A 27,358-nucleotide genomic window follows, 5' to 3' on the forward strand; every position below is an offset into this window, starting at 1 on the left:
ATTCAATTTGTAGGAAACTTTAGATTAATTAGGTTTATAATTTGCACAGTAAGGTAATGTAAATGTGTTGCTACCGCTTGACTTTTTCCTTAATCCTCTGAGTGGATATTTAATCTTTTTAATATTAGAATTAAAGCAGCTTGGAAGATATGAATATTAATCTAATTATATTCCGATCACTTTAATTTCTTTAATGTTTTAAATAACAAAACAACTTTACAAATTGGTTTAGGTTGGGGAACCCTTTTAGAGGATTTTGCATCTCATCAGTAAGTGCAATTTAGAGGATGCAGGCTTGGGGGAGGCCACGTTAAGTTTACAGTTATGCAAATGGAAACCATTAATCCTGGAGCCTCCACTCCCTGACTGGCAAGGTGTGCTTCAGGAATTTCTCGCTTCTACTTAGGAAGGAAGGGTTTGCCAGCATGAAAACCCAAGTAAGCAAACAGCTTTATGGCACTCCAGCCATACAGAGTGAGAGCTTTTGAAGAATCAGTGATAAGTTAGTGCTAAGAGGATTTTTCTCCTTTTTTCGGCTCTTATTATCTTAAGGAGGGGAAAAAAATCAGAGCAGTGCCTGCAAATTTTATTACCTCATTATAATTGATACCTGTTCTCTGAGCCAATAAAAGAAGCTGTATTCAGCACTAGCTGTATAAAATCTTTAATGTTTTAGGCTGTCAATGTTAGCTGTGGTTAGGCTGACATAATTACGAGCTGCATGTACCAATATAGAGCTCTTTACCCACAAAAGCATGCTTCAACGGGGGGAATCTTTCAGCGATAATAAAAGGATTCATCAAGTGTCTACATGATTGCTACTTAAATCGCTATTGTTTTAGTTAGGAGTGCAAAACATATCCCCTGGCTATCCCAGCTCCTCATCTTTCGTACTTGGCATTTCAGGAATTTCAGGCTTTTGTAACGAGTATTCAAGTTGCTTCCTTAAGAAGGGGGGAGGGCCTCCTAGTATGATTTCCATTTCAAGATGACGATAAAGAGAAGACTTTGCAAAGGGCAGTCACTGGAATTCAGACTTGATAAGCCCAATGCATTATTTTCTGGAACTAATTACAGATTTTAAAAGCAGGATGGAAAATTAACCAAAGAATTTATGTCGTAAAACACGGTAGTAAGTCCTAGAATTAGAAACAATTCCGACAAATATCAAGTGAGATTTTCCATGTTTTGAGAATTCATGTATAAGATGTTTCCACTTACTTATAATCTGAGGAAATGCCCTGTAAAGAGCTTTCCCATGGAGTGTGTGTATATATATGTGTGTGTGTATATATATGAGATGCAAAATGGCATAAATGTCCAATGTTAGCCAGAGAATATGAAGCTGAATAATCAGCATTAAGAAACATCAGGTAGAAGGAAAACAATCCCTTCTCAGATGTGCATCATTTAATTGAATCAAGCAAACAATAACAAAGATCACTACGGTACTGACTGGTTTTTTTTTGTTGTTGTTACTGTTATTTTGCTTTATACTATTCCTTTAGCCACCCTTTCTGGCTAACATTGTACATTAGCTGAGTTAATGTTGTGATAGATTAAAGAGAAATGCAAATTTTTTGCTACCTTCTCCTCGGAGAGATGGAGTTGGGTTCCTCTGCCCTTGGACCTAGGCCCTAGCAGCTTGCTTGACTAATAGAATACGGCAGAAACGTTGCTCTGTCACTTCAGAGGCTGTGTCATAAAGAGCCATATGGCTTCTGCCCAGGCACCTTGGAATGCTTGCTCTTGGACCCCTGAGTCATCATGTAAGAAACTTGACTGCCCTGCGGCCACCATGTTGAAGGAAACCCAAACTACAAGGAGATGCCTGTGGAGAAAGAGATGCTTGGCCAGCTGCCGTCCATTGGGAAGGAGTCTGGTGAAGGCCCCAGATTTGGGGGAGCAGGGATGAGTCACTGTCCATCCCCTATCTCCAAGGCTCTGTCCAGACTGCCAATGCAGGGGCAAAATAAACAATTGCTATTGCTTTAAGACCCTAAGTTCTGGGTCGTTTCTTACAGAGGTATATGGATAAGCGGAGCAAACACCCCAGGCCAAGTACTTGTGAATGGTGAATTTAATTTTTTTGAAGTGGTCTATGCAATCTGTCTCTTTTTTTTTTTTTTTTATGGTAATACGGAGTATCTGTAGCAAGCCAATGATCTCTTCTTTCCTAAACCTCAAAGTGATTCAAACTTTAAGGGGCTTGTGGATGTTGAGGGCTAGACTTTACTCTTTAGATTCTTTACATTCACTTTATGGATTTCCCTTTGGAAGCAGGGATTAAAAGAGAGAAGTCTCCCAAATGTAAATTTCTCATAAATATTTGAGCTCCATTTTGGTAATTCTTCTGTTCTCTGATCTGTTGCCTAATCTTCTATTTAGCAAGTATTTTCCATGAAATAGAAGGCTTTAATTGTAGAATCACTAATTTTAATAGCATAGCTTAGCACAGCTCAATTTGTAAAAAGCCACTATCCCCATTAAATTCCCATTGTGTAAAACCACCTATCAGCATCTAACCATCATTTTACTAAAGTTTTCCCCTCTTTAATCTCTCAGTGCTGAATAATGGGACACTCACTAGACCAAGAAAGCAGGATTTACTTTCATGGGAGGTTACCTCGGAACTCCGGGAATGGAAATAGGATCTCTGAAGAATAGGATTGAAGAATGTCTGTAAGGCAGGTAGGAGCCACCTTGGACCTGTGCACACAGCCATATCATTATTACAGTCTATGATCCGTCCCTATGACTTGAGGGTAGGCCCGTTTCATTTGGGGCTGAGGGTTACATGGGGCAAAGGTATAAGCTTATTCATTTGATTTCAGTGTTTCTCAACCTAGGCACCATCGACATTTGGGGCTGGATAATTCTTTGCGGTGAGAGATGTCCTGTGTCCTGTGGAATATTGAGCAACATCCTTGGCCTTTATCTACTAGATGCCACTGGCATCCCCTCCTCCAGATGCAAAAACCCCAGATGTCTCCAGACATTTCCAGATTCCTCCCTCTTGACTTTCTTGGCTGTGGCCAACTCTTCCCTATCCCCACCTGGTTGACCCAACAAATCTTTCTTGCTAAGTTCATATGACCTTGAACACGTGAAGAAACTGAACTTGGTTTTCTTCAAAGGAAAAATACCTACTTCCTCCCGAATGCCGTAGAAATAGTTCAAAGCTAACGACTACCTTTCAGATGGGCTGGACACGTCCAGCCTATAAAAAGCGGTACTAACATTCAGAAGAGTATTAGTGTGGTTACAGGGAGCGGATGTTGATTATCTATCACTGTTGAAAATATCATTGTCAATATCATCGTTCAACATTACAAGGTATGAAGGAGACATATGAAGGAGTCTAGAGACGCCAGAAGTGATTTTTGCAGCCATGGGGCTGAATTGAAGAGCTTAACCCACTAATCTGTTATGACCGCTCAGGGAGTGCTAGAGCAGGTTCTCTAGCGCGCCGAGAGTACTTTAGTGGGTCGTATGAAGTGGCATTGTAGTTCTGCTTTTAATGGTGGAGGCATGAATTGCCTGGATCTTTCTCAGAGTACATCACCAGTCTTCAATGGCGAACTTCTCTTTATGCCAGCCAGTCGTCTCACCCCAGGGATGGGGGCATGAGTTGGAGTGGAAATCAATGGACTAACATTTGGATGCAATTGCCCTGAATTATCCGAGAGAAAAAAGGACCACTATAATTCACCAGCCATAACATTTTTATCAACTGCCTTTGCTGAACATTAGTTTAGTGTGATATGTTCAATTCCTGGGCCCCTTTTTGTCAGAATTTTTCTGCAAACACCATTATTACTGCTGTCGTGTTTTCTGTGGCGGGGCTGAACTGAATTTGGAGATTTGATCCACATTAACTTCCTCATCTCCTTCGGGTAGTTGGTGAGTCTTTGTGGTGCATAAGTGCAAGTGCTCTGGTCCTTGCAAGACAAGTTGGCTATCCCTCAAGTTTCTGCTCAGTGGGAACCAGAGGGTCCAGCCTGCCGAGGTGTTGCAGGCTAACCCACAGGTTGCATTCCCAGGGAGCTCTGAGGGGGGCAGGTGGAGCCACACGGTCTAGAACTCAGAATCAGGGTCAGGAAGAGCTGGAATCCTGCTCTGTCCCAGCTTTGTGGTCTTGCCAGGTTCTACAAAACCTTGTTCCCTCACCTGTTTTGTCATCTGAATTCTTCCCATGTCCTTACTGTGGCATGGATATCTCTCCATGTTATTAGAAATGCGGATACATCATCTTTATAAATGGCCGGATCGTTCAAATTGCTTTTTGCGCCTGCCTCTTCCCTGGCTCTCACTCATTTTCATGATGCCATTCGCATAGTGATCGCAAGTCTCACTCCACAAAAAAAGTGATTTTTGAAAGCATCTCTCTTTCCCACACTCATCTGTGAGCTTAGCCACGGTGGGAAATATACCTTATTAATTTGTTTATGCTTTCTTTTTCACTTGGAACAGTTCCAAGGTAGAGTAAGTACGTGGTTATAGAGAGCCGGGCAGACATGGGTGCTGCCTCCCTTTAAAGGGTGTGATGCTAGCCAACTTATTTCCCATCACTAGGCCGCTTTTTGCCGTAAAATGGGAGAAAAAAAAATTAATTCCTAGTTTCCAGAGTTGCTGTGAGGAATAAACAAGTTGCCTGTAGCATTATGTTTGACTTGATAAATGTAGACTCTTCTGAATTGTGTGATTGTTGTTATGTTTACTATTCACTGAAAATGAGAGATGAGTGTAGAGAGGGAGGGAGGGAGGGAGGAGGGAGGATGGGGGAAGGAGGAAGGAAGGAAGTTCATCAGGCTTGATAAGTAAAACTGAAAAGAAATTCACAAGTCTTCATGGTAAATGAAATAACTTGATCTTTATAAATATGGCCTGATCCTTGATAGGAAAATTGTCCTTAGGAATAAGATTTATGTGATCAATCAACTAGATCGTCTTTTGCCTGAGCTTAACTTCTATCTCTGGGTCTCTGGGCATCCTAAGAGACAACTGGATTTCGGGCCAGACGTACAGATCCCAAAGAACAATGACAGCAGCCCTGCCTTTGCTCCACCATCCTGATGAAGGGTCACAAAGAGGGTTGCCAGATTTTGCAAATGAAAATACAAGACACCGAGGGAAGTTTGTATTTCCGATGCCCAATGGATCACTTTTTAGTATAAGTACATCCCAAATATTGCATGAGGCACACTTATACTAAAATTTTATTTTATTTTATTTTATTTTATTTTATTTTATTTTATTTTATTTTATACTAAAAATTACTTCATTCAAATTTCGCTGGGGATCCCATACTTTCAGTTACTAGCTCTGGCAATCTAATTTACAGAACAACTAGAGAAGGGTTTATTCTTCTCCACACACTTTGGAATTGTCAAAATCTGGAAACACTGGAAATCAGAGGTGGGCACATAGCACCTTAAATCTGACTTGAAAGTAAAACGATAACTATTGAACAGATTTATAGGTCTCTTGTCAATAGTACTCTGATTTCTGGAGATTGTTATCAGTGTTTTGCTTTATAGAAAATGTCTTCTTTTGAAAATGACATTTTAAATTAATGTGATATTGCATTTTAATTTAATTCACAGAGAGTCATAAACAGGTGGGAGAATTATGTAACAATAATTGTGTTTGCAGGAAATTGATTTCATCCTAAAATTACATGAATACACTATTACAGTTTGTTGTCATCCTGAAATGCACCATTTAACCATAAAATACAGCCTAAAAGACACCCTCATGTTGCAGTCTTTAATCTAGTGTGTAATCACTTAAGTAAGAACATTAACTATATTGTCAACTACCTGTCCTCATGCACCTGAACCATCAGCTCACGGAGAGGAGTCTGAGCCTACGTCCTCGCTCTAGGAAGTAGGCACTCAAGGGTATCTGAGAATTTTGCTGTTCCATCCCAATCTTCTCATCGAGCAATGATGTGGAGACCTTGACAAATGAGTAAGCTTGAAACAATTTAAAAAGTTGTTATTGTAATAATCCTGCCACATTTACTGAAGACATTACCTTTCTGCTACTTAATACTTTGGACTGGTTCAGACACACAAAAATAGCTTTATTAACGACGTTTGTAAGTTATCGTGTTCAGTTACTTTTTCCCCCTAGAAATGTTGCTTTTGGTACACTGAGAGTCCATTCATTTAAAGTTTGTCCTTGGCAATTCTTTACTGAACAGGTTCCATTTTTTTTTTTTTTCTATACAAAGCTGATAAATAACTGAAACCAAACAGGCTCAAACCGATTATATTTCTGGATACAAACCAGATGTGCAGTTAATCCATCATTGTTCCTGTGTCAACTACCCCTCCCCTTCACACCTACACTTGGAAAAAAAAAAAACAAACCGAGCCTGATTTCTCTGCTAGTTCTAGTTCATTTCCTTGAACTTGGTGAGATTCTAGCCGCAGTAATTTCCAAAAATAGTTTTGGAAAACGCAGAAAACTGCAGAGCTGCCATCGTGAGCACGGTCTGGGCTGAATTTCACAGCACACTTCCCCTCTCTGCTGAGACTTTCGGCCACTGCTTGCTTATAGATTGGTGAGAATCTTAACTAAAGCGCTCTTCTGGGGCAGGGATGCTGGTATATCTTGTGGGCCCTGCAACAGGATGGAAGTGTCAGGCAATGGCTGGTGCAGCCTGGGTTATTTTAGTCTGTGCTTTCCTAGACACTCATGCCATCCGACCAGCAGTAGCTGGTCATAAATAGCAGGATGACTCCCTTCTTTCTAAGGGCTTGGCAAACCAAAAAGAATGCGGTGAAAAAAAATCTCTTACCTCTTCAAAAGTAACCGGGCACTTGAGGAGTATTTCCTAGTCTCATTTTGTAACCTCAGTTGAGAACCAAGCTGCAGTCTCATCTTTGTTTAAAGTAAACGATGCAAGATGTGGGTACTTTTGTGTTCTTTCTGTTCATTAAGAGTCTTTCTCGGTCGCCCTGTAGGTATCTTCAGGGAGCTAGGTGTGTGCTGAGGGGTAGTGGCCAATTCTTACAACTAACTTGGTTGATCAAAGCTTATTGGTGCCAAAGACCATTCAGGGAACCTCCACCCACTCAAAAAACCCTGGGAAGTATTACTTACTGAGGAGCACAGCACAGAGATGCCAAGGAGTATGGGGAAGGTCACACAGCCAGTGAATGGCACAGCACTCAGACTGGTACTCAGACTTACAAACTCCTATATCACATAGCCTCTCTAGAAATGTGCCTCTTGGATGCAAGGGCAGTATATTTTGTTGCCATGGTGTTCAGAATCTCTCCTTATTCCTTTACGTTAAGGCAGAAATGATAAGCTAGGTTTCATTTTGTGTGCCAAATCTAAGGCCTGCCTCGACTGCCAGAAATGCTAAGAAGAACCCTGGAGTTTTGTCTGGCTTCCAAAGGAGTGAGTCCCATGATCAGGGTATATGTACCAAGCATTTGCCATCCCTGGTTAAAATATCTGAATCTCTGAAGGGAAAAAATGCAAATTTTACCTGTGGGGTCACACGTTCAGTGACTAGCAGCTGTGAGCTTAGTCAAGAGTTAGTTTATTAGAAAGCATGACCCAGAGAGGCTGGGGCACAGGACAAGTGAGTTTGGGGCTGTGTGGGCACTAATCCACAACATCGTTGGCTCCTGGGGGTGAGGAGCCTGTAACGGGAGGAAAAGAAGCAAACGTTATAGCTGTGCCGGAAACCAACTGTTCACATCCTAATTCTGCTCAGGGCGACTTCTCTTAGGATTGTCATTATGGTTTTGCACACGTTGGCAGCAGTATCTATCACAGCTGATATCACAGGCAGGCACTGTGTTGGACTCTGGGTGTCTAGTTTCCACCTCTCATCAATTTTCGAGCTCTCTGTCATGATTTTTATTCCCATTGCCTACATGCGACGCATGGTAAGGGAGGCTGGCTGTCCTGTTGGCAAAGCTGGAATTCAGACTCTGGCATCCACCTGTAGTACCTACCTCCTTTTCACCGCCCCCCACTCCTGCTTTAGAATCAGTTTGTCCTGGGGAAGGTGCATGGCTCCCTGCTGCCCTTGTGGCCAGGCCTTCAGCTGGAAACCTCAAAGCCCTGCCTGCTGCATGTGCTCTGAGAGCCCCAAACGCCTGGCTGCCCCAAACTGAAGGTGGGGGGGGGGCGCGGTAGCAGGGAGAGAGAAAGCAAAAAGGAACCTAAGCGTGTCTTACGGTTTAAAACCATAATGGAACGTACCTTTCTTCTTGCTTCTCCATTTATTAATAAAATGCCCAATACCTTCTGGCGTGTGCTTTGAACTGCTTTTAATTATCTTCAGTTGGATGAAGAAAAGGTAATGGGGACCTCATAATAGTCGTGGAGGGACTATTGGAATTTTATTTCCGTGGGGAAGGCAGAGACTGTTTGCCGGGGAACCACGGCCCTTCAAAGTTGAGGACACTTCCCAGTGCCACACGGTGTAAATCACAGCGCAAACTATGCGATTATCCCCTGCAGAGGAATGGAGTGTGGCTTTATGGGATTCTTCACCAAGCACTTAGGAATAATCTGATATAAAACAGCAGGGGTGGAGAGTAATGACAACTTCAAATTAGTTTAATGAATGTTTACATTTAAAAAAAAAAAAAGGGCTTTTCTGCAAACCTGAAAATACAAAGTGACAGCCTCCTTTCCCATTTCCCCCCACCAGAGGCACCTCCCAGTTTTTCAGCCCAAGGGAAAAGGTGGTCTGACTTAACTAGTTCAGTGCCGGAATGCACTCAGGCTCCTCCATTGTTTGGCTTGGGTCTGAATGGCCCCTTGAACAGTGCTCCATAGTATTTCCATTATAAACATCACATCGGCGTTGGGGGAACATCTGTTTTAAGTCAACTTAGACTCAATCCAGGAAAAAATAAATTTCTGGCTCTCCACCTGCTCAAAAGGTCAATTACCCAACCCAAATCAGCCAGAGATGGTTGATGGGCCACAGATGCAGGGGATATTTTTAGCTGGATTTTGGCAGGTAAGCTGCTTGTTGAATGTATAAAGAAGGGGTTGGTGGGGAGATTGATCAACCATTAGAGTGTTTTAAGCGTGGTGCAGCGCCAAAGCCCGAAGCAAATCCGTAAGGCACTTCTGGGCTGTTTCCCTACTTCTGATGAAGAAGGATTCATTTTGGCAAAGAGAGCAGGGTAGGAAGTGATCACATTGCTTGCATTATGTGGAGCGGACCTCAAGGTATTTTGGACAAGAAACAACATTTGCTTTTCAGATATAGTTACCCAGCCCGAGCTACCTCTGCTCTTTTCAATAGCGTTTTCAAAGAACGTTCTTGTGTTCAGTTCCGAAACCTGGATATCTCCCAGAGTGCGCACTTTGGGCCCCACGCTTCACACCACCGGTTGCCAATCTGGATATGGACTGTTAGGCAAAGTGATGTGAATAAATAACTCTGCGTCTGCTATAGGAGGAATAATAATTGTAAAACAAAAACAAAAACTACCACAAAATCAAAGAAAAGCCCGAGGGGTTCTGTGCCCTCTCAGGAACACCTGCAAAACCAAACGGTGAATTCCAAGAATTGATTTAGAAACAAGCTTAGGTCTACTTTGGCCTTTAAGCCATCACTAGAAAAATCGAACCTTGCCCACAAGAACAAGATTTTCCCTTCCCTCCCTGACTGGCATACCAGCACCTCAAAAAACCTCTGTGAAAATTCCACAGGCCTCCAAGAGCCAGAAGAAAACTGAGTAAAAATAGCTCTCCGATAGAGCACGCTTCCATTTATTTCTGTGGGATCTAAGGAGTTGTTGCTTCTCAGCCCCAAATCAGTTTTTACTTAGGGCTTTCAAAGAAAACGAGACTAGCACAGGAGCAAACAAATGACAGTTTTCAGTTATCCAGAACGTGGGATGGATGAGAAACTGGATTTTCCTGGAGGTCCCCGTAGCCCGATCTTTGGAGGACTAGTTGCCACCAGGTGTTTGTGTATCTTAGAAGCTGCAGAAGTGCACACAATTTTCTAGTTGTCAATACAGCACCACAACAGCACATCTAGCGTTAGTGTAAACGATCTTCAGGAGTCTCTAGGGTCAATGGACCCATCCCACCCATCCCAGTCCCCATCCCACTCCTACACAGGTGTCACGGGTGTCAGAGAAGCCTCTGGCTCCCCATCTTTCCTAGCTCCCTCGGTTGTTCTCAGCCACTGGACCCTATCACTCGTCACAGGTAGTAATTACTTTACTTATTCATTATTTCTGAAGAGGGCCTAGAAGGAATCTGCTCTGGTCCCTATTTTAATATCATTATCCAGTGCAAAATCAGGCACATGGTTGCACCTAACATAGGATTTGTAGATGAATGAATGAACGAATGACTTCTAGGAAACCTCATTGGACTTACTTCTCCCTTTTTCCTGAAGACTGCCTCTCTGCAGCTGCCCCTGGCAGCAGAGCTGAGCAGTAGACACAGATTAGCGGGGGCAGGTGTCCTCTTATTTCAGCAGAGGGATTTGCATTCCTTGGGCTCTTGTGCCACAGGGGCCTGCCACCCTCCAGGGACCACCTGCCCCCACTGGAAAGACCTCATGCTTTGAAAAAGGAACCCCAGAGACAGTCCAGCTCAAACTACCTTACAGATATGTCTTATTGGCATCTTCCACCTTAACTTCCCCCAGTCTTTGCTGCCTCAGTTTCATTTTAGACTACCGGTTGTGGTTGAAAAGGTACCAGGCAGGTGGGCCTGGCTCGTTGGCAAAAATGGACAGGTCAACATCCATGCAAAATCCCCAGATTTCCTTCTGCATGCCATTGGTTGAGTGTTCCTATTGTGGAAGGCAATGGTAGGAGGGTCTCTCATGTCCCTGGGAAGTGAGTCTCCACCGTCTGTCTGCACAGAGGCTTTCCCGAAAGGAGACTGGAAGTGGCCTTGCTGACCTGCCTCTGCATCATTTATACTTTCCAGGCATGGCTTTTCCCCTTTATCTCGGCACCATCTCCCTAAGCAGTTAAAAAGCAGACACTCATTATGGAGAGTACCTCTTCCTCTTAAGAAGTCAAAGCCTACCTAGTATAAAAGGAACATCCCTTGAAAAAGACTGATCTTTGCTGAATTTATTAAGTCATCCTTTCAACAAATATTCATTAAGCATCAGTTTGGTGCTATGCCCTGTGCTAGGAGCTTGCTGTACAGAGGTGAGTAAGACAGACGACGTGTCCCCTGCCCTCAAGGGGCTTACAGTCTAACCGAGGAACGACAATGAGAGAAGGAACATGTACACATAAAATTTGTTTCCAATTTAACTAGCTGTGCAGCCTTGAACAAGTCACTTAACCTCTCTGTGCCTCAGTGTCCTCATCTGTAAAATAGGATGTTAGTTCCAATCTCACAGGACTATTGTCAACAGGAAATGAGTTGTAAAATACAAAACATTTAGGAAAATGCTGTTTAACTGCTAGCGATTTATCACGAGAAGTACTTTAAAGGAAGCCACGTGATGGAGTAATGTGGGCATTAATTTATTTCCAGGTCATCTAGTGAGCAAATACTAGAGTCCTAGTTCCAACTTCAGAACCTGTGTTCCTAATCTCTGTGCCCCTGCTCTTTCTTTAAAATACATGCATGGAGGGGGTCGCCTGGGTGGCTCAGTGGTTGAGCGTCTGCCTTCGCCTCAGGTTGTGATCTCGGGGTCCTGGGATTGAGTCCCGCATAGGGCTCCTTCCATGGAGCCTGCTTCTCCCTCTGCCTGTATCTCTGCCTTTATCTCTGTGTCTCTCATGAATAAATAAAATCAAATATACCTATGGATGAATTATCAAGTGTCCTTCCCTGCTTCCCCCTCCCTGGGTCCCTCCCTCCCCCATTATGTACATTCAGAAAACATTGATGTTTCTATCAAGGAAACAGCCAGTCTGGGAGAGACCAGACATTTGACTAGGCTGTCACCATCGCATAGCAAAAAATGGGAGAAACAAAAAAAGGTGTGTGTGTGTGTGTGTGTGTGTGTGTGTGTGTGTGTGATGAAAGAAAGAACATAATAAAATCAATGACATAAGAATACCCTATCTTTCTGACCATGAAGCAGTCTCTCTTGAGTCAAATGAAGCAGATAGATATGTCACCTCTTTAGCCTTATTTTCCTTCCCACTTTCCCCATCATGCCTTGTTCTCTCTGCCCGGAGGCAGCTGAGGAGTCTTATCTTTGGGGACACTGTGAGTCTAACTAGAAGATATAGCATAACTAGGCAGGTAGCACCTTATTGCATTTTCTCTGTTATGCATTGATCTCCCCTAATGCCCCATTTCTCCAGGCCCCCCTAAAGCAGATCCCTCGGATGAATGATCCATATTTCCTGACCCCGTTTCTCTTCCTGCTCTCTTGAACTCACTCCACCAGGCTTTACCTTCCATCCTTCTTCTCCATCTGCTCTCGCACAGGTCACCCCGACCAGCACCGTCCAACCTGATGGTCAGTGGGGGGCCTATCTTCCTCAGACCATCCACAGCATCTGGCTCCCTTCCAGAGCACTCTCTCCATTTGTTTCTTGGGACACGACTTTGCTCTGTCACTTTGTGTGGGTCTCCCGCTTCCAACTGACCTCTGTATATTGGGGCGCCCCTTTCTCTAGCCCTGCCTACTTTCTTCCTCACCTCGTATCGCTTCCTGAGTGATCTTCTCCAGCTGCGAGGCTGGAAATGCCATCCATATGCTGGTAAATTCCAAATGGATTTTCCCCTCCCAGACCTCTCCCGAACTCCAGACATATATATCCATCCATCTGCTTAGCCTCTTCATTCACTTGCCCAATAAACTCCCCAAACCTAGAAACCAAATGGGATCTTGAGCGCCTGCCCCTCACCAAACTCTCTCCCATCTACATCTTTCCTGGCTCAGCGAATGGATCCTGAATCCCCCAGGGCTTCAGGCCAATAGCCTTGGACATGTCCCTCCTGGTTTTCTTTTTCTTCTTCTCCATACCCTGTCCAGTTCATTAGCAACTTCAGTGGACTCTACTTCCAAAATATACCCAGCATGTGAGCATTTATGACCTTCTTCACTGCCGCCAGCCAGGGGACCAGGTTATGGTCCGGTGCCTGGGTGGGGTTGTTACAGCGGCCACTGTCTGGATGTAGCACCTCTGCCTTCGACCACCAAGAGTCTATTCTGGCTCTAGCAGCCGGGGTAGATCTTTTAAAACTGGTTCTAAAACTTTGATGGAGATCAAGAGCCACTAAGGCACTTGATGAAAAACAAAGATCCAGTCCCCATCCTCTGTCAATGACTGTGCCATTGTGGGTCAGGTACACCCAAATCTGAGAACCATTGTTTTGAGACAGAAACCAGATGAAAGCTTTCCAAAGTCTGGGTCAAAGGAAAACCCCTTCACAGGGTCCTACACGGCTTGAGACCTGCTGCCCCCCCTTAGCCCCATCTGCTGGCACTTGTCCCTTGATACCCTCTGCGTCAGCCACTGTGACCTCCTTATTGTGGGTCTCTGCTCAAATATATGCCCAAACACCACCATCTAAAATAATACTTTCCTTGGGGCACCCTGGTGGCTCAGTAGGTTAAGCATCTGCCTTCAGCTCAGATCCTGGTCTCAGGATCCTGGGATCGAGCCCCACATCAGGCTCCCTGTTCAGCAGGAGTCTGCTTCTCCCTCTGCCCCTTCTCCCAGGTCATGCTCTCCCTGCCCGCTCCCCCATAAATAAATAAATAAATAAATAAAATAAATTTTTAAATTTTTAAATTTTTAAATTAAAAAAATACAATAATACTTCCCTCACCTTCATTTTCTCTATCTCCCCCACCCACCCACCCACCCTGTCTTTCTTTTTCTTTGTAGACATAGTGTATTTTTGCTTATTCAGGGCTAGTCTTCTCTACTCTTAGGTCAACTCCTCGGCAGCTACCTTCCACGTGCCCACGACTGTGCCTGGTAAACACGCAGGAGCACTGGGTAAACGGTTGGTTGAACCGAATGCATGTGCTGCTGACTGTTACAGGTTATCTGCAAAGTCCTTTCTTACCCTCCCTTCTGCTGCTTCCCAAGGAAGCCAGCCTCATCAGATGGCCTCTCTTGGGAGCGCCTGCAGTCCAGTCAAAGGATGTTAAGTGAACCAATAAATAATTAGCCTCGAGATAGGACCCCACACAAAAGCAAAATCCACAGATTTTCTAATTGATCCTCCTGCCTTTGCATTGGCCACAGTGAGTCTTTGGCACTATTAGCTGCCCGTTCAAGCGCCTGGGGACGGGGAGGGTGGCGGTGGAAGATTCCTTAACCCAGTGCAGCCTCACTGTTAGTGTTAATGGAATCTGATAAGGGTGACTGAGGAAAGAGCACTGGGTGAGCGTCCCTGTCATCCTTATAAAAATAGTAGCCACAGTAACCGTTGACATTTATAAACTGCCTAGGAATGGCAGGACTGTGCCAAGCTCCTCATAGGCCAGCGTGCTTGAGGCCTGTAACCATGTGGGGGGCCAGGACAATTATGCCTCCCCATGAAGCGGATGGGGAAACTGAGGCATGTGCTATGTGTACTTACTGGAGTCCTTCAGTTCATGTCAGGGCCAGAACCATACCTAGTGATCCTGAGCACAGCCCTCCGACTAACTGCCTTCCCCCTTCTCTCCTCCTGCAGGGAGCAGCATTCCGCCTCCTGCTTCGCTTGGTCTTCAGAAAGCATCTCATGCCTAAAAAGCCCCAGAGAGAGGAGCTAGGGGGATGATGTTGAAGAGAGGCTTCTTTGTAGCAGATGCCCACCTCTAACCACTTCCCAGTTGGTCGTCCCTGTAAGAGCTGCATCTACCTTGGTGTGCATCCACAACGTAGTTGTCTACACACTTGAACTCGGTGGGTTTCCAAGTCATCTGATCAGTGATATGCTGAGCAGATCAACTACCTAGAGAGAAACGGTGACCTAACCCCTCACCCACTGTGACATGCCACTCCGGGACAGTTGGGCTCGCTGTGCTGAACTTGGCAAAGGGAAGTGTACCTAGGCAGCCTTGTGACCTGGAGTGGGGAAAATAAAGAGAGCTTCAGTGCATAGCACCTGCCCGATGGCGAATATGATGAATGCCGTTTGGAGTTGCCAGTTCTTTTACGCACTCAGCGAAGGCCGCGCACGCTTCGCATTAATCACCACCAAGCAAACACGGGCTTCCAGCAAAAGAGCCAAATGATTGGGAACAAATTCAAAACAGCTTTATTTCATTGACAGACAGGACCTTTTTGTGAAACTGTGGTTTTAAAAACCCTTTACATCTCTGTCTCGTTCACACGTTACTGTAGTCATTCATATTTATGTAAACCTAGGAACTTAGAGCTGGCTTATTTATCACAACCTATTGGCAGGAAAAGGGTCACATAAAAAAATCTTTATTTGAAAAATTTTTAAAAGCTATTAAACAGTGCTAATGGGAATGACCCTGTTATCAACCATTATTGAAGCAAATGGGCTTCTGAACTGGAAAAAAAAAAAACTAAAACTCCTAAATGTCATTGTGCAAATAGAAAACAGCAGTTAGTTAAACGAGACAGTGTGTGGTCAGCAAAGATAGCCCATGTGTGTGCTGTGAGGGAAAGCACAGAAGCTGGGGAGAAGGAGCGACTGTCTGGCCTTAACCTGAGTCTTGGTAAGCAGCGCTCATTAGTTAGCCTTGGGTAAGAGCTATATGTAGACCAGCTTGGGTCCATATTATCAGACTGATTCACTGCAAAGCCTCTTGTTTCACTCTTTCCACCCACCCCCTCTCCCAGATGACCAAAAAGTTACCCAGACCCTTATGTCACGTTATTCAAGGCATACTAATTCTAGAATCTTTATTCAAGCATCTAGAATCATCATGAAACATGTGTGAAAAAAAGAATCTGGTTCCTATCCCAACATAAAGACAGTATGTTCCTGATGTCTTTTGTTTGTGCCTGCTAAAGAGTGATCTTTCCAAGACTGAACAAGCTGACTCCAAAGAGAAACATTAAGCTCCCTCCCTAGTGCCAAGGCACTTGGGGCCAGCCACAGTGCCTACTGTTCAGAAAACTCAGAACTGCAAATCCAATACCCACTTCCAGGGAGTGTGATGCTCCAGTTTGTGCTTAAGGATGTGTATCTGGCGGTGGTTGTTTTTATCGTCAGAAACCAAATGGCAAAGGCCAGAAATTAGGATCACTTCTGATAAGAAGTGAACCGTTCTTATAAAGTGGCCTCCAGCAAAGTAGGTCTCTTGACTCTCTGCGGCAATGCCATATCACTCCAGATGCTTTAAATGTATGATCTCTTGATGGACCTGCTAGGAGTTTTACTTATCCCAGTAGAAAATTTTCATAGTCTAGAAGAGTGAAACTTTAGGTCTCGGTCAAATTTGGAAAACCAATGAGCAGAACTCCTCAGCACAGGGGAGCTGCAGCCAGGCAGATAGGTTTGGACTAGTGCAGTACTGAGGCTATTTGTATGGCAAGGAGGAGGAGATCCAAAATTTCATGACAGATAAAGCAAAATATGGCAAAACTCCAGGGATCTGGCTTATGATTTTAGTCAATAGCATGCAATATTCAAACTGATAATTCGAAGGAACCATTTTTAAACCCGTTTTTACAGCTTGATGGCCTTCTTTAAAACAGCACAAATCAAGCATTTGCCATGTTCTTAGACCGGTGATTCCATATTGGTCACAGAGTAGAGGAGATGGTGATGGGAGCGTGGTCATCGCCATCTCTGTGGAAACTTTAAAAAAATTTTTTTTTTTAATTTATTTATGATAGTCACAGAGAGAGAGAGAGAGAGGCAGAGACACAGGCAGAGGGAGAAGCAGGCTCCATGCACCGGGAGCCCGACGTGGGATTCGATCCCAGGTCTCCAGGATCGCGCCCCGGGCCAAAGGCAGGCGCCAAACCACTGCGCCACCCAGGGATCCCGAAACTTTTTAAAATAGCATCCTCACTCAGCACAGAAAGTTTTGACAACACACCTCTGGGGCAGGTAACCCCTCACTCTCCTCACCACCCTGCCCACCTTGAGACCCCCAGAGCTCAGGGATATACTATTGAGGGGTGTGTCCCACATGTGAATGTAGTTGAAAACCACTGGCCCTTTCTTTTAGGGACTCCATTTATTTCCTGGGCTGTCAAGCATGCATACACTTCCAGGCTAACAGTTTGAATCAAATGTGCAGCTGCTCTATACTCATGCACACAGCTAAGGGGCTTTGGTATCTGAGCTCAGTCTTACGTTGTGTGCATCCCCTCAAGCGCGTTTATTATTACTTCCTACGTGTATTGTTGACAGCGTGGTAGTGATGCTTTCTTCTTAACCTGGAAAAAACAATTCGGTTTTGAAGTTGGCACACTTGTTAAAGGAAGCCGGAAAATTCATCTCAACTCTTTGAGAGGGGGTACAGTTCAGAAAGAGGATGTGTAGTCCTTTCTTCCAGTTCTGAGAGCCCTGGGACCCAAGGGGTCCAACGGGCACCCAAGCCCGGTTTCATTTTGTTTTCGCTCTAGTTTGAAACCTGGACCTTTTATTGCTTTGCATCTCCTTGTCTGTTGGAATTAAGCTGTTTCAGGTCCTTGACGTCCTAGCAAAGGCCTCCCTGGCTCTCTGCAAGCCTCCTGCCCTGCCGCAGGCTCGGGCTTGCTTTCAGTAATTCTGATGGTTTTCCTAAACCACTCGTGGGCCCGTCTTGGCCTCCAGCCCTGCATTCTCCTTCACTTCATAAACGTAGCTCTTTAACTTGGTCCCTTGATTACTTCAAGTAATTGATCTGTTGGCCTAAAAATGAGTTGTTCCATTTCAGGGGTAGGAGTTAAACCAGATTCTGCCCAGGGACAAGTGTGTTGGTGGGAGGTCTGCCTCTCTGGAGACAGTGGTCAGTGGCATTGCAACCCAATCCACGTCTGGTACTCCAAATGGTCTCATTGGGTGGTAAGGTGGCCAAGCCTTGCCTTGCTGGGGCTCGTTCACTTGTTCATTCATTCACTCATTCATTTTTTTTTCCTTAACATAAAATTATTTATCGTATACATTTCCAACTCTGTTGGAGGTCCTGGGTCACATTTTCTGCAAAGTCACTCTGCCTCCTACGGAAACAAGGCCTCCATACAGAGAAAATTCTCTAGGTGTGCACCTTGCCATTGCTCTGTTGCAGTGTAGACTTTGGAGTGTGTGCAGGGAATATACTGAGAGCCCTCTCTGGGCAGAGAAAAGCTACACCATGCACTCCAGATCTCATTAATCTGTCATAATTTTAACGTGCTTTTCCGAAGTTGAATCTGTTTATACTTATGAAAGTGCTCTACAAATACTAGGTACTATATTTATTGAAGCTCTAATTATTGATGAAAATTAGCAAAGTTTTCTGATCATCCTCACCATCATCACCGTCATCATCATGGGAAGAATAACAGTCTCTCCTTTTCTCTCACATCTTCCGGCAATTCTTAGAGTCTGCATGTATATTTATCTTTCAACATGATCTTAGTATTTAGTACATGCTGAGTCTTTGATTTCTTGTTTTCAAATGCACGTCTTTAGAACTAGAATATACGTAGCTGTTTTCTGGCATGCGTTTGAGCTGAAATGATGAGGAATTTAGACCACATTTCCAGTTAAAGTTTCAGCCAGCACACATCTAGGGAGAATGGTAGTCAATGTCTCTCAAAGTACAGTTCCTGAGTCACTTAGGAGATTGCAACCAGCTTTATTAGTGTCTTGGGGATGTGTAGCCTGGGAATCTGCACTTGTATCAAACATCCCAAGGTCATTCCTCTCAACCCTAAAGTTTGAGAATCATTGGACAGAGACTTATTCCACATCTGTTTTTTGTTCATTGTAAAAATAATACATATATATTCAAGACACTAACAAATAATAGGGAGGGGGGGAAAATCTCTTTTACTTTCAGCACCTAACCTAAAACTCTCAGGACTTTACAGTACTTCATTTTAGTCTTCCCCTTCCACATCTGTAAGTTTTTTATTTATGATATAGTTGAGCCATCATGTTACCATTATTGTTTACATACATTCATTCATTTCCTCTTAACAACTGTGATAGATACTACGAGAACTATATACCCATTTTATAGGTAAGGACATTGAGCCAAGACGAGGCTTACGTACATAGTATACACACGGTTTGACAGCTTGCTTCTTTCCCTTCCCACTGCAGCCAAAGATATATTAAGTTATTTTTCACAATCATATTTTTCTTGTTGCTTTGGGCTGTAACCAACAGACTTTAATTTCATTAACTTCAGCTCTAATGTTGGATTAAGTGCAGAGTTCCCAATTTTCAGCATCTTAAGTAGGATATTTGTTGAAGTGGGTTTTATTTTCTTTCTACACATACATTTTTTTTAATGTTTCTTAAAAATCGAATCTTTGGTAAAAAAAAAAAAAAATTGAGCCACTGATATATTGCTGAGATTTCTAAGAGAGTACCACCACATTGAGTATAATTTTTTTCAAAGGGATATTATGAAGCACATCCCAACTTCATATTAGGGAACAAAGTGTCACATGTTAGTGAAAGTTGTGGGTTATTTATAACCACACACAGTACTGTGTTTGCCCTCCTTACAGAAACCTAAGTAAAAGAATCACTTTTTCCTAGTAGCTGGATGACTTGATTTCTTTCAATCTAGCAAGCCTTCTTGGAAACCCAGAATTGCAGCCTTTCATCTTCCTTCACAAAGGCCTTGTTCTCACCCTTTTCCTATCACAGAATTCCATGAAGCTATTGTGAATGTTGGAAGATTCAAGATAACATCTTTTTCAGAGAATCAGAATGATGCTGCTGGCTGATTTTTTGTCTAGTCCATACTCTAGGCCAGCTCCCCTGTGTCTGGAGCTGTGTCAGCCTACTCCCTACTTCCTCCGTGTGCTCCAGCCTCCAGACCCAAGACCCAAGGTTGCCCATGCCCCTTCATGGCTCTCAGCCACAGTGATGGACTCACTGCCCCTGTGAGAAGTGAGGGACCATGGGAAAACCAGAGACTTCACAGTTAAGCAAATCAGACTGAATGCTTAGCATCACTGCCTGTTGGTTGTATAACTGTGGTCAACTTATTTCCAGCTTCTTGCCTCAATCTCTTTTTCTGCCCAATGGGCACAATGAAACCTATTACTTGGGGTTGTTGCCAAGATGACATTATTTAACACATGTAAATAACAACAGCAACAAGGGCAATGGTTATAATGTATCAGACACGTATTATGCGTGGAGATTGGCATTCATAATTACAGATGTTATCCAGTGTCATCCTTCTCATTATCCTAAGAGATCCGTGGTATTATTCCCATTTTGTGGATGAGGTTTTAAAGAGGTGAACAGTTAGGTTGAACTGTATGAAATTGCCATTTTTGTGGGTGCAAATGGACAATTGTTATCAATTTCATATGGTCCAACCTAATAACGTGCCAAGACCTAGAGAAGAGCAGTAGGACCAGGATTCTAAACCACTGCTATACAACCCTAAGCCCATGCTTCCCCGTGTTAAATTGGAATCTGAAGTACTTGGCAGCATGCCTTGCAGACATCAGAGACATAAAGCCCACTAGTTTCTTTTGTCTTCTTTTGGCCCACACTTGTCCACCGATAAAATGCACCCAGGTCCGAGATCAGACCAGGTCCCTGCGCTTTGATGAACAACCGAGTTCTCGACCTCAGCAAACACAATGGGGAAAATTGCCATGGCCGATCCTCGAAACGTGTGGATTGAAAAAACACACGCATGCACGCAGACCTGATTTGAATGGTGTTTCTGAGTGGAAGCTAAGTAGGAGCCGAAAATGGCCTTTTAAAATACAGAACATAAGGATGCAATTCACAGAGATGGTCTAAACTGTAAACATGCAGCTGTGGGGTTTGCGAGGCTCAGTGCTTACATACCGACAGCATACAAATTGTCAAGTGCTTGAAGTTCCATTGTTGTTGAAAGGGCCTCACCCAGTGTCCTCGAATGGTCCCATTTCTTTTTTTAAACCACAGGATTCATATCTCTCATAGCATATATTGAGCTATCAACACAGATAGCATATTAGGGATTATAAATAATGGCTTTCCCAAATTCTTTTGTTTTATTATCACTCTTCATAGAGTTCTTAAAAAAATAAAAATAAAAAAAATCAAAGACTGAAGTTTGCACTCTCCTGAACTCCTCCAAGGAAGCCATGTGTAAGGAGTGTTCCCAAATGTTCTGGATCCTTCTCCTGACTAACCTCTCACGAGTTCTTGTGGACATTTATGGGGTTGTCTTCCAGCACCTGCTTCCTCTGTCCCCTGGAGTTTCCCCTGGAAACTATTTCTAACCGGCTCTCCTGTGGCCACCTTGGGAGGAGCCGTTTTTATCTGGCCTCATGCACCTGAATTCTGCTGATCAGAACCTTCCCTGACCCCTTGCCACACCCAGGGTTTTTGAACTGGGAAATTTTGGTCTCTTCCCCTTGGCGGAAGCCATGAGATTAAACCTGCCAGCTGTCAGCATCTGGGTTTCCCTCCATGAGAGAAGACACATCAGACATTCAAACAGCTGAGTCCCTGGCTCCCAGATTGCCCTAGGTCTGGCTACCTCCCTGGCTTTTCCATGGTTCTGTTACTCAACTCTTGCTTGCATTCCATAGATGGATGAATTTCCCATCATTTGGGTTGGGCTTTTGTCACTTGCAAAGCCACTGTCAAGAGAAGGCCTGCTCTTGGCCATGCATGGCTTTGGAATCACTTTGCAATTCTCATGGCTCGGGAAGGAAACTGCACATGTGATGTGCGCTGGTGTGGTGATGCAGGGTGGCAGGAGTTGAGAGGAGAGTCCCATTGATGCAAACCGACATTTCTTCCTCTAGGCTCCCTCTGCACTGGCTAGAGCTCCATTTTTAACCCAATTGTGCGGTATCATGTCTTTCTATTGACCATCTCACTGTGGGAGACTCTGAGTAGCTTGGGAGGTAGGAAATAAATCCAAATCAAGAAGTAAATCCTCAGCCTTTCGCACAGTTCCTGGAGTGAGTAAAAATTTCATAAGCATTTTTTGGAGTGAACTGAATTAGTTGAAAGTATTTAAAGGACTTGATGGATGGAGGGGGTTGAATGAACAGTTTATAGCCCAGCTGGATCCAGTTGTTATGATTCCTGGCCCATCTCTTAGAATAAAACTGGCATAGGCTCTGTCATCCAACATGGAAGCCTTACTTTCTGTTTCGACCATGCCTTCTACACCTCTGTCTGTAAGCTGTGAAGAGCTTGAGCAAGTCACTTAACATCTCTTAGTCTCATTTCTTCAAATGCTGATGATGAGACCTCCCCTAAGGGTTATGGTCAGTATTAAACCGTATGGTCCTTTAAAAGTGTTTAATCCCACTGCCAGCACCTAGTAGGTGCTCAGTAAATATTCTTCAATTACTTCTCCCTCCTAACCAGAAAGCAAAGAGGGTTGGCCCTAGAGTTATTTTTCCCCCACAAAATTTGACAGAGAAACCAGTGGGGAAGTGCAAATAACAGACAACTTTAAACTCTGTGCCTTAACATAATACAAGATATTTTCTTGCTCATACAACATCCAGTATAGAGGTACCCAGTTGTGAGGCTCTCTTCCAGATAGAGATTTCAGGACACAGGCTCCCTCAATCTTCTGTCACTGCCATCTTTGTTTTTGGCCTCCATGGTCTGAGCAAAAGTAGGGAAGGATGGAGAAATGGCAGTGGATACTTATATACATCTGCCCAGAAGTGACTCATGCTACTTTCTGATCACCATATTATGACCATAAGAAGTTGTGTGGCCCAATTTAGGCACAGGGGGCCTGTGAAATGTACACCTTGATTGGGAAGCAATTCCCAGCAGTGCCTCTACCTTATGAAAAAGGAGCCTGGATTCTTGGTAATCTACCAGCCACCTCTGAGGTAGGAGCAGTTATGACTTGTTTTTATTTTTTTAAAGCAAAGTTTAGTTCTTTTCTTTCTCCAAATGAACACTGGTGGTCACAAAGACATGAGTCTTGCTGACACATTACTTTCCCCCATCCCATACTCTTTGATTATGTCCCAGCCTTTTGTGATTATGAACCCACAAATAGACGGCTGTGGGGTCACTGTTTTCTGGCACACCTCACTTGGATTCCTCATCATGAGACCCCCCTTCCAGCAGCATAACCCAACCTCCTTTAATCTGTCAGTCTAGGTGGCTGTTTTGTGCCAATCCAATCATTGCCTCTACTTTTTCTCGAGCTGTCTGAGAAAGTATGATGAAGGTTATCACCTACCTGTCTGCCATTCATCATCCATCTATTCACTATCCTTCCATCCATCCACCCATTCACCCATCCACTCATCCATCTATCTATCCATCTATTCACTCATCCTTTCACTATCCATCCATCCCAGGTATCTCAGCCCTGTGACTCTTCAATTCAAGCTCTCTCCTTCTAGGTTGTTTGCCCTTTCCTCTGCTGCATTCTTGAGCCATCTGGTTTCCATCATTCCTACTTCCTCTTGTCACCTGGTGCTTCAGTTTTGCCTGTAGTCATATGAAATTTTCCTCAAACACTCAGCCTTGACCTCTTGTTCACTTGCTCTTTCACCATCCTTCACTCATCTTGCTTCCTTATTTTGTGGCATTTTATATAGTTAATGATTGCAACGTGATTACAACATATTTCTTTATGTATAACACAGTTTTTGCAACAGGAAACTAGATAATTATTTTGCAGACACAACAAATTCTGCAAGCATATGTCCTTGAGATGAGGACGTGGGGGGTAGACATAAATGTGATTACCACATATGCCTCTCTGGGCATAGCTTTGCCCCATTGCACAAATACAGAAAATTTGGCAAGCTGAAAATGAGCTAAAAGAGATTCTCAAGCCTTTCCTGTCACAACCCAAGGATACTGATTAAGATTCCTGATTTTATTTCTCACGTATTTGTTGAGTAGTTATTCCTCTGTATACCAGGCACTAATCTAGGCACTTGGGGATGCAGCAGGACATGAGACAGAAAATTCATCTTCCTCATTGTTTCTGTTGTTTGCAACTAATATAAATCTTTTGAGCTAACTTAATAAACAAGTTGGAGAGAGGCAGGAGGAAAGAGTATGATGATGTATCAAGATACAGGAGAGTCCCATGGAATCCCATAGTCAGTTCTTCCAGTATAGTTATATGGTGATGAATACGACTTTTTCAGCCCCTAACACACATACATACACACACACATGAATACACACATGCTCTCACAGGCTTTTCTTTATTTCTTTCTCATAGGTTTGAACACACCTTTCATAGAATTTTAGGGGTATGGTACCCAGGGGTCATGTTTTCATCCCCTGCACAAAAATAAGAAAGTTGCTGGTTAGGACTAAGCTGCTCCTAACAACTCTAAGTTGATCATTGTCATTGAGTTACCTGTTTCTTATAGTCATCTTCATGATGGTTTGGTGTAGTGAGACAGACCCTGTGCGTGGGAGTCAGACCTTCTCAACTCTGCTATCTGCTATTGATGGAGCCCTGGATGAGAATCTCAACCTCTCTGAGCTTTAGTTTTCTCATTGGTCAAATCCCTTCTTGCCACATTACTTTTGAAAGGCACATATATTAGTGGGTTGAAATTCCTGGCTATTCCCAACACGAGGAATAGCCAGTAGACCAAGCTGCAGGAATTAAGACCATGCCACGTATAGGCTATGTAAAGGCTTTCCATAGGTAGTGGGGGCTTCTCTCATGCTAGCCTCCCTTGTCATCTGGCTGCTTCTGGTCTACGGCAGAAACCTTGTGTGCTTGGGTGACAAAGCAGATTGCTTCCTCCCACTTCTGTGGCTTAGGACCCCTTTCTCTACCCTAGTTTCACTCTGATTGGCAAGTTCACTCAGAGTGAAACCTTAGCAAAACCTCAAGGTTTGGCTTAACTGCAAAGGGGTGGTTCATATCAGATTCATACCCCAGAACCAGAAGACCACTCGTGAGAAATTCCGTAAGCACAGGAGTGTGGTTTATATCAAAATCAGTCTGTTGGAATAAAGTTATTCAATGCCAGGTGGAAATATAGCATCATCAACTAGATTCTCCAGGCCTTGGAACCTCTAACTCAGCACCAGCTAGTGAGTTAAGCCCTGGGGAGGTTGTGACCAATCTGGTTCCCTGACAATCATCTGAAATAATACTAGCACAATCATAAGCAATATTAAAGGTTGCCATCTCAGGAAAAGGAAGGCAGGAATAGAAAAGCCAGGACTTAAGAGTCAGATGCATTTTGTCTCAGACTGAGTTTTGCTTCTTACTATCTGGACCTCAGTTGCATTCTAGAGCCTCCATCTCCTTTTTTGTAAAATGCAGGTAATACCAACTGCATGGGTTTGCTAAGAAAATTATAGCAGGCGAGGACCATAAGGTCACCCTGCATAGGACTGGGAGAAGCAGGTGCTCAAAAATGGCTCCTTATCTGGTCTTTTGTTTCTCTTTTTGTTTTGTTTTGGGGGAAAGAAAGAGCACACCCACATGTGCACAAGTGGAGGGGGAGGGGCAACAGGGAGAGAGAGGGAATCTCCAGCAGACTCCACACCCAGTTTGGAGCCCAACATGGGACTCAGTCTCACAACCCTGAGATCACAACCAAAGCCAAAAATCAAGAGTGGGATGCTTAACCGACTGAGCCACCCAGGCACCCCCTTCTCTGGCCATTTTTTAGATCTATGGACATGTTGAAAGTAGCCCAAAGGAGATGGAGCCTATCCCATTGTTATAGGTTGCAACACTATGGCCCATAACATCTGTTTTCATGAACCATAGCAAAGTGAAAAGACTCCAGTTGTTTTTTGTTTTGTTTTGTTTTGTTTTGTTTTAATTTTGTCACTTGAAGATAGGCACACACTGTTTCAGTTTCATAGGTCTGTCTTTTCCGGTTCTGCTGGTGCATATGGCACCTCTGCAGTCAATATGACAAGTCTAGAAATACTCATATAATGCAAACTTTTGAGGAGGGATCTATGGGAATGGAGATGGGGGACTGATATGTCTTGAGCTTTTTCTTTGTGCTTTCGGGTTTATACCCTGCCCTTCATCTGAGACTTTTGGAGATCAGTGAATTGCCCAGCATGACACACCTAGTAGGTGGCAAGTGTGCATAGTAAAAGCAAGAGGGGCTCACTTTGGGAGATCAGAGATACAAGAAGACACCTCTTAAAATCTGTCTCAGAGAATAATGTGAGTGGCTGTGTCAACTCTTACCAAAGAGAACACTAGAATTCAGAGCTTATTGCTTTCAGCCATTTTCATCTTTGTGATGAGTTTAGACAAAGTAATGAATGAAGCCCCTGGCACATGTTAGGCATCAGTACTTGGGAGCCCTGCGTGAGTCATTATGGCCAGTCTCAAACTTTGTGGTTCCCTGACTTGAGGGCACAGGGTAGAGATGCACTTCCTTGCTTCCTTTGACAATAGGCCTTGCCCTACGATTTGCTTGGGCCAATGATATGGAGGTAAAAGTGACATGTGTCACTTCCAGGAGGAAATTTTAAGAGTCCATGCATTCACTCTAACTCCTTCCCATGCTCTGGCAGTCAAGGGAGCAGTACCCTGATGGAGCCTCTCTCCTCCAAGGTCCCTGGGCGACCACAGTCAACAGAGCTTTCCGGCTCATTGTCATGGAATGTGTGGGTGAGTGAGGAGCAGACCTTTGTTCTGTTACATCACTAAGATCTTGGACTTCTTTGTTACTGCAGCAGCACCTAGCCTATCTTGCCCAAGTCAACCCTTTCTTGTCTCATAACACTCACTGCACAACCAGTATTGTTTTATTCATCTGCTTATCCATGCTTATGACTGCAGCTTCCTTCTGAGTGTATTACAGGCTCTGAAGCATGATAAGACAATTAGGTTCAAAGCACAACAAAGCCAATTGCGTGGCACAGAGGGAATATACTGCTACAGTAAACTGATCACTAACACCCGGCCCTGAATTTGCTCAAAGTTTTTACAAAGGCACCAAGGGAGCTGTGTGGAGTTCTTGTCTAACTCCTTGGCAACGTTTATGTATTTGTATAGGAAGGTCTTGTGCCAGATGGTTAAAATGTTCATGCTCCTATTTTGTTTTAATGCAAACTGACATTTCTTCATCTTCCTGCAGTGGGTTTCTTTTATGAGGTTGTACTTTGCATTTTCATAGAAAGAATTTCTGACTCCCCATCAGGAGCCCACCCTGTAGTTTCTGTGGGGCCTGGATTGGTTAACCACTCGCTTCGGTTTTAAGGCACCACGGGCAGAACCGACCATCGTGAACTTCTTGATTTACACTGTGGTGGAGAGTGTTTGAGAAGCCAGAGAGAAACAGGAAGGCACTGTTTTAGGAGCCCCTAGGAAAGTTGGGCCACAGCTCTGGGGTGCTGT

The 27,358-nt window shown here is 43.8% G+C and overlaps 1 protein-coding gene across 4 annotated transcripts in view; it reads left to right on the plus strand.

Moving 5' to 3' along the window:
• WWOX (WW domain containing oxidoreductase) overlaps positions 1-27,358 on the plus strand; it is a 946,355-nt gene that overhangs the window by 803,464 nt on the left and 115,533 nt on the right. The window lies entirely within an intron of this gene.

The sequence above is a fragment of the Canis lupus genome, chromosome 3 (assembly GCF_048164855.1).
Source record: "Canis lupus baileyi chromosome 3, mCanLup2.hap1, whole genome shotgun sequence".
Classification (NCBI taxonomy): Eukaryota; Metazoa; Chordata; class Mammalia; order Carnivora; family Canidae; genus Canis; species Canis lupus.